The following is an 8,536-nucleotide window of genomic DNA, read 5'->3' on the forward strand; positions in this document are numbered from 1 at the left end:
ATTCTACTGCGAAACATAATGGTTAAAAACACGTAGATAAATGCTAAAACATTCCATTTTAGCAGCTATTCGACCTTTAAGTAATATTTATATATAAATGTCATCCCTACAGATGTTTTTTCAAATATTAAAAGACAAACAAATTTTTCAAAAACAATCTTGAAGGTTTATTGTATCATAAGGTACAAACAGTGAAAATTAAGCATATCTTGTAGTTTCGTATATAAATTTCCAAACAATTGTTTGATTTTTGGAAGAGAAAAAGTTTTAATATTTTTTAAAATAACGCCAGTACAGTTGTGTCTTCATCCAATTCTTCTAATACAGTTGTTTAAGGTGGTCTAGGAAAAAAGAAAAAAAAAGAAAAATTAAAATTTCTCCAACAAAAAATCCCCAATGACAGCTATATTGCGGCGTGCACTATGTAAACACAAAAGTTTAGCCAAAAAAAATTAACAAAAATACCTTTAGTTGCATCTAAGAAATCCTATTTTCCAAAAGTCACAACCAGGCAGTGTCTCTTCCTTGAGGATGACACATGACATGGATTTGTTCTTGAAAGTTGTAAATTGATGGTCAATATGTTCACAAGGTATTTGTTCCATTCTGAGTGAAAAAATGAAAAAACAAAAAAATTATTAACACTGTAATAATAGTCTACAATACCTACAATTTAACCCAATATTAAAAATAACATACCAATATTGAAGGTCCTCATTTACATACTGAGAGGAGAATTCATCATAGAAGCAATGTGGCATAGATATTTTTACGGTACTACACAAAAATGTGAATACTTACTGGCAATATTCGAATAAGGCAAATTTATAATTCAAGTAATCCAATAACTTTCTTTGACCAAAGGGTGATGGCCACGTAAACAGCAAGCATTTAGGAAAATAATCCCATAGGACATCAGGCAAAACTCCACCATAAGAAACAAAAAAACACATACATCAAATTAGAGTTTAAAATTGGACATTTACTAAAATCCAACAACTCAATGACTCTATCTGACTTCAGCTCCCCAACATTAGTCTGCAGCGACTTACGTCCTATTAGCATCGAGCCAGGAAACATAGAAGCAGGGTGCAAGCTCTGATATGATTGGCGTAGCAATAAATACTTACGGTATCAGATTTAGTAAAGTGGATTTTCAAACTGCACCGGCTTAAACATACATTCACCAAACGCACCATTGCCTGCCATGAGATTCTTCAAAAGTCCTGAGTGTGACTTTCACAAGGGTGGGTTTTCAAAGGAGGTGGTGTTTTCTGGAATACATTGGAATATGTAAAAGATAAAGGGCAATGATTAAAAAAAAATACAATAAAACATAACAGAAATTTATTTACAACATCAGCCATCAAACCTATTGGACACTATAGCATACCTGCATAAGACTGCTGCGTCTTTGTTCTACTTAGCACCGAGCCTTGGAAACAACCGTGCAGGCTGAAGTCCTTCATTTGGGATGGTCAGACAAGAGAATGTCACGGAGGCGGAGTGGATAAGGTTAGCTTGGGGGACTGCAGAGGCCTCATGGTTACTTTCTCCGAACGCACTTCAAGGCAGGCAGGGCATTGTTGGACTCAGGTGCCATGCACTCTTCATGGGTAGGTCGTCAAACGATTCCATGATGAACTGAAATAGATAAACATAGGAGTAGCAGGGAAAAACAAAACGCAACATAACAAAGGCTGATATATTTAAAAAAAAAAAAATAATTAACTTTTCCGTAAACTGAAAAACAACACCAAATAAAAAAAGACTGTAACTCACCGTGTTGAAAGTGCTGCGTCTTTGTTCTACTTAGCACCGAGCCTTGGAAACAACCGTGCAGGCTGAAGTCCTTCATTTGGGATGGTCAGACAAGAGGATGTCACGGAGGCGGAGTGGATAAGGTTCGGTTGGGGGACTGCATGAGGCCTCAGGATACTTTCTCCGATTGCACTTCAAGCCAGGCAGGGTATTGTTGGACTCAGGTGCCATGCACTCTCCATGGGTAGGTCGTCGAACGATACCATGATGAACTGAAATAGATAAACATAGGAGTAGCAGGGAAAAAAAAAATGCAACATAACAAAGGCTGATATATTTAAAAAAAAATAATAATTAACTTTTCCGTAAACTGAAAAACAACACCAAATAAAAAAAGACTGCAACTCACAGTGTTGAAAGTGCTGCGTCTTTGTTCTACTTAGCACCGAGCCTTGGAAACAACCGTGCAGGCTGAAGTCCTTCATTTGGGATGGTCAGACAAGAGGATGTCACGGAGGCGGAGTGGATAAGGTTCGGTTGGGGGACTGCATGAGGCCTCAGGATACTTTCTCCGATTGCACTTCAAGCCGGGCAGGGTATTGTTGGACTCAGGTGCCATGCACTCTCCATGGGTAGGTCGTCGAACGATACCATGATGAACTGAAATAGATAAACATAGGAGTAGCAGGGAAAAAAAAATGCAACATAACAAAGGCTGATATATTTAAAAAAAAATAATAATTAACTTTTCCGTAAACTGAAAAACAACACCAAATAAAAAAAGACTGCAACTCACCATGTTGAAAGTGCTGCGTCTTTGTTCTACTTAGCACCGAGCCTTGGAAACAACCGTGCAGGCTGAAGTCCTTCATTTGGGATGGTCAGACAAGAGGATGTCACGGAGGCGGAGTGGATAAGGTTCGGTTGGGGGACTGCATGAGGCCTTAGGATACTTTCTCCGATTGCACTTTAAGCCAGGCAGGGTATTGTTGGACTCAGGTGAAATGCACTGTCCATGGGTAGGTCGTTGAACGACAGCACGTTAAACTGAAATAGATGGAACATAGGAGTAGCAGGGGAAAACAAATCCGCAAAATAAAAAGGCAGGAAAACTTTATTAGCCAACAATTTTACATTTGCACCAAGTAAAAAAATATATATATAAAAAAAAAAAACATTTCAACTCACCATGTTCTAAGTGCTGCGTCTTGGTTCTTCTTAGCAACGACCCATGGAAACAAACGTGCAACATAGAGACCCACATTTTGTAGACATTCACAAGTACTCATGGAAGCCGAGTGGATAAGGTTGCTTGGGGGACTGTAGCGGCCTCTGGATACTTTCTCCAATCGCACAAAGACATCAACCAACCATCCCAAAATAATAATTTCAAACAGGACCAGAACTAGAAAAAATATAAAATGTACAATACAAGACATTTTACATTACATTTTATATTTTGTAAGTTTTTCTACATCTAAACGTACCTTAAAAAAACAGAACTTCCACAACTGCCGGAAAAAAAAACAACTCTTCAACATGAAAAAAAAAAATAGAGCGGCAACAAATCGAAACGAAAAAAACCCAAAGGACCATCAAGCTAAACAGCAAGCAAAACATAATATAAACAACATTATTAGTTTTTGAAATTAATCCCTTTTTGGAATATAGACTTATTTAAACAATAAATTCATACTTACAATCAAAATAATCCTCGATGAGGCCTTGACGCGAAAAGACTCCGTCGTCCATACCTTCCGGCGGTGCTGAGGAAAGGTCAGCATCCTGGCAAACCTCAGGATCAATATGCACCGGAAAACGGTTTGCAACACAAATATTATGTAATATGCAACATGCATTAACAATGCTGCAAACATTTTCCGGTGAATAAAGCAACACACCGCCACTACGGTCTAAGCACCGAAAGCGGCGTTTAAGTACACCGAAGGTCCTTTCTATTACACCCCTCGATGCTATGTGTGCTGCCTGATACCTTTTCTCAGCATCACTTTGGGGATTGGATAATGGGGTCAACAACCAGCTTTTATTGGGGTAACCCGCATCACCTAACAAAACAAAAAAATTAAAAAAAATACGATAAAGAGTAATTAATGGCAAAACATGTTTTGAAAAATATCACAAAATAAATATAAATCTTTTACCAACAATTATTTGGATCCAAATCAATCACGTAAGTTTTTAAATCATTCCCAGACAATGTTTAACACATTGTTCATTAAAAACTAAATAAATGCTACTCACCCAACAGCCAGCCGTTCTGGAATTTGCCGCTCTCAAAGTCCCGAGCTAATGACGACTGGCTTAAGACGAAGGAGTCGTGGGCCGACCCAGGAAAGCCCACCAAAAGATCGGTTATTCTTAAGTTGGCATCGCATACCATTTGGACATTGAGGAAATGGAAATGTTTTCGGTTTCGAAAACATTCCTCCGAATGTCTGCGTGGTTGGACAGCCACATGGGTGCAGTCTATCGCGCCCAGAATGTTGGGGAACTGAGCAATTTGAAAAAAAAATAAAATATTTGGTCTCCCTCCATTCACTATCATGATCAGGAAATTTAATGTACTGGGTCATCAATTTGAGGAATGCCTTGAGGACCTGCGTTAAAATACGCGAATATGTTGGTTGGGAAAAACCGGCAACTTGGGACAGGGTCGGCTGGAAAGTGCCTGACGCAAAAAAATGCAAGGCAGCCAGGAGCTTGGACATGCCACTGACTGCCTTGTTTGAGCGCTTCCGTGGTTGCAGGTCCGGCTCCATTTGATCATACAGTGCATAGATTAACGAGCTAGATAAGCGATAAATCCTTATCACTTCTACCTCAGGGAGACCGTCCAGCTCACGTCTAGTGCGAAACTGACGCGGGCGTGGAATTGACTCGATAGAGCTGCCTCCTGATCACCACCTTCGTCCATGGCCAGACGAGACCCCACTGATGCACGGACAATGAGCATCCAGATGGTGTCACTCTACTGCTCCATCTTTGTAGTTGGTGTAAAAAAATTTACTTTTCGTAAGTAAAATACCTCAAAAGTGTTGGAAAACGCAAAGTTGATACAGCTGACTGCACAGATGCTGCTTCTCCCTGAATGTCCCTACCCAGGAGTGATTGACTTCCTGTCAGTGACAGGAAATACTCCTGAGGTAAAACCAGGAAGTGTGCTGAGGTAATATTAAAAACGCTGATTTAAGAGTCCCAAAAGCTCGTTTTGAAAAAAAAAAAAAAAATACACCCATTACTGAAATCCCTCTACCACCTTAATACCACAGGTGAAAATCATCCCCAAATTTTTTTTAGATTTTTTCACCACCCTCCGATTGATGAAAAAAAACGGCGATAAGTCACTTCAAAACTCCGATACTTTTACGCATTTTTCATATTGAATACGGAAACGGCGTTAAACAATTAACTTCAATAGGAGACGTATCGGCCGCCAAAAAGTCATAGCGCCGAAAAGTTTACGCATTTTTGTTTTGCGTAAACTCGTATTTGAATACAGTGTAAAACTCACATCGCCGAAAATGACGTCAATTCTGCGTTAACCTCGCAGAAACTGACTTATTGCTCCCATATTGAATACCCGTTAGATGTATCATGTCATTCCACAGGTTTATTGGGCAACTGTGAGCAGCATTTAGAAGATTAGTTGTCACCCATTACAATTTTGGAAGACATATCAGAAGAAAGGTACTCTTCTAGTGAACATACAGTGCATGTTCACAACGCTTCACCTTTTCCACATTTTGTTATGTTACAACCTTATTCCTAAATGGTATTGTGTGTAGAATTTTGAGGACAAAAATGAATTTATTCCATTTTGGAATAAGGCTGTAACATAACAAAATGTGGAAAAAGTGAAGCATTGTGAATACTTTCCGGATGTCTTGTACATGACCTTGGGGACAGTGCTCCTTAAAGAAAAAACAAACAAACAAAATTGGTATTCAAATAGAACTGAAACCAAAATTGCCATGTCTTGATGGTAAAAAAACAACAACATGAAATACGATAAATCTCTGTGGTTGCAGGAAAGAATGTGCACAGTAAAGGCAGGTATCCACTTGCCGATCAAAATGAGCGATTGAACGATAAGGTTATCGTTTAATCGCTCATTAATAATGCACAAATCGGGCATGAAAATGTCAGAAACAACCAACGATGCGTACTCCCTCTTTCTGACATCAATCATCGCCTAAACATGCTGGACAATCTGCCGATAACGACAGTTTGACCATGTTCAGGGATGAGGGAGGGTGCCTACACTGAACGACAAATCCTTCAGTGTCGGCACTGCAGGGGAAGAGGAACAACTGTACGATTACAATGTTGTAATCGTACTGTGGTTCCACTATCTGCTAGTGGATACACTCCTAGGCTTGCCAAAATCACTGAGAATTCTGTTTCTGAAATGCATAAGGTCCAAATGCAAATTAAAATGTTCTCTTTTAATGCAGTAGTTCACATACCAGAAAATTATAGACAAGATTCTGAAGGATGTAAAGCTGTGGAATATGCTATGAAATTACTGGAATTTCTAATTCAACATCACAAACTACCAAACAATTGTAAACTCAATGGCCTGTGCACAGCGAGGGACTGTGATGTGGTCTATACACAAGAGTGCATCTTATTAAATAATGATGAATGTGATGTGGTCTATACACAAGAGTGCATCTTATTCAATAATGATGATGAAACGGCATATGTTAGCAATAGCATTTGGCAACTGCAGAAAAATATATCTAAGAAGGAGAAATTACAGTGTCCTTCATTAATGATATTAAAATTCCAGGTAAAAAAATCTGAAACTATTTTCAACGCTCTTTCACAGACTGTAGAAGAATGTGCGGGGATATAAAAAAGTTGATATGATATGAAAAGTTGTATTCGTAGGTGACTGCCCCAGTTTATTGGTTGGTAAACGTGATGATGCAGCGGTAAAAATAAAGACCAAACATTTTTTAATTCCATTGTCACAACCACCGTTTAGCACTCTTTGGAACCCTTTGTTAAAATGGACAAAGTATTAACAAATATTTAGATATATAATACATATAGTTCTCTTAGAAGCAATAGTTTAGCAGAAGTACAAAAAGTATTTAGTACAGTAAATGCAAGGAAACAAAAAAAGGCTAGCCACACAAGATAGCTATCACATGAAAATGTAATTAATTCAATAAGAATTATCAATCCATTATTATTTAGAAAAGGCTGTTTGTAAGTGAACAGTCAAAGACTGTAACAGGTTTGAGTGGCACGAATGCAGATGGACTTTTGAAATATCTGAAAAGTTTTTAAATCCTTCAATTATTTCCTTTGTGATATCCTGAACCTACTTTCAAAACTCATTTTAATTTTTCAAAGGTAAGTTACTGATCTATCTACCATACAATATTTCCGCTACACTTACTGCATTTCAAACGTAAGCCTGGAGGCTCAGTTTTGCAGAAACCTCGAACATAAAGCTAGAAAAATAGGGATTGAGCCTCCGATATCTACGCCAAACTGTACTTTTGAGGAACATACTAGATGTTTCATGGTTATTAGTTGAAAACATTATAGAGAGGATGCAGAATACTTCAACACTTAATTACCTAAGTGTTTTAGATATGAGACACCTCAATACAGAAGGTCTTGGATTTTATGGTGTGGCTGAAATGGCGCAGCTTGCTGAATTATATAACCTGTATTAAGACCTTCTATTATCAGAATGCGAAAAGTCTGTATGGTTAGTTTCGAAGCCGAATAATTGGCTTAGACAGGATCTGTTTAAATGAAAATCTGCACGACGCCATTTTGCGAATGGCAACAAGATGCCATTTTGCGAATGGACGCACAGCGCTATTTTAGCGAATCTCACACATTATAAGTACATACGGCGATGCTATTATTTAGCGTCGTGCGATTCCCAGGCAATAGAACAATGTTAAAAGTCCTCATTATATAAATACATACATTTACTAAAACATATAATCTGACCAACCCTGCAAAACACGTACCATGGTGTACTCCACAAACACGTAGTCGCACAACGCTAACTAGCATCTTTTACACACTGCACTTAAATAAAAAGGTTCCCTAGCAATAAGGTTTATATTCAAGGTTTTATTTATTGTAATAAAGCGACTATATTTAAGATCTCAGGTTTAGTACATGATAAACAGACCGTGTTTGGTGCTATGCTAAACCACTGTTTATTTGCAGACTTCCGGTTCCATCAGTGAGGAAATCGCAACAAGCGTCTGCAAATTAGGGATCATGGAGAGATAGGCATTGAAATGTTCTCTGTAAATATAATGTAATTGGCTAGTTTAGACTTGTACTTCAGCGGGAAAATGGAGCTGTTGGCGGCTGGACTGTGATCATACAAACTGACCTATGAACTGTATTGTGGAAGAAGAACCAATGGGATTATGCCAACTTGTTCTATTGTATTGCCTATCTCTGTAAGGGTACATATATGGACGCTTTATTTCCAGTAGTTAGTCTGCTTGTTCTTTCTTCTGACGGAGGCTTCACCCTTTGATGCCGGAAACTGGATCCAGAGCGCCTGCGTATGTATCGACTGTACCTTGTGATTGTATAATTTGTTTGCGCTAATTGTATTTAGATCACAGCGTGTAACTATCTGCTTTTAGGTGAATAATATCTTTTTTGTGCTTTGGAACCACAATCAAAGTCTGGAAAGCAATTATTTCTTGTGCGACTTATAACGCTAAATAGCGACATTTAGAGCATATAGATAGGTAGGAAT

General features: G+C 38.3%; 1 pseudogene; it reads left to right on the top strand.

The window, feature by feature from the left end:
- The first annotated feature begins 6,217 nt into the window (after positions 1–6,217).
- Positions 6,218–7,559, top strand: LOC148504665 (uncharacterized; annotated as a pseudogene).
- The last annotated feature ends 977 nt before the right edge of the window (positions 7,560–8,536 follow it).

This window comes from Taudactylus pleione, unplaced genomic scaffold (genome assembly GCF_031769625.1).
Source record: "Taudactylus pleione unplaced genomic scaffold, aTauple2 ptg000462l, whole genome shotgun sequence".
Classification (NCBI taxonomy): Eukaryota; Metazoa; Chordata; class Amphibia; order Anura; family Myobatrachidae; genus Taudactylus; species Taudactylus pleione.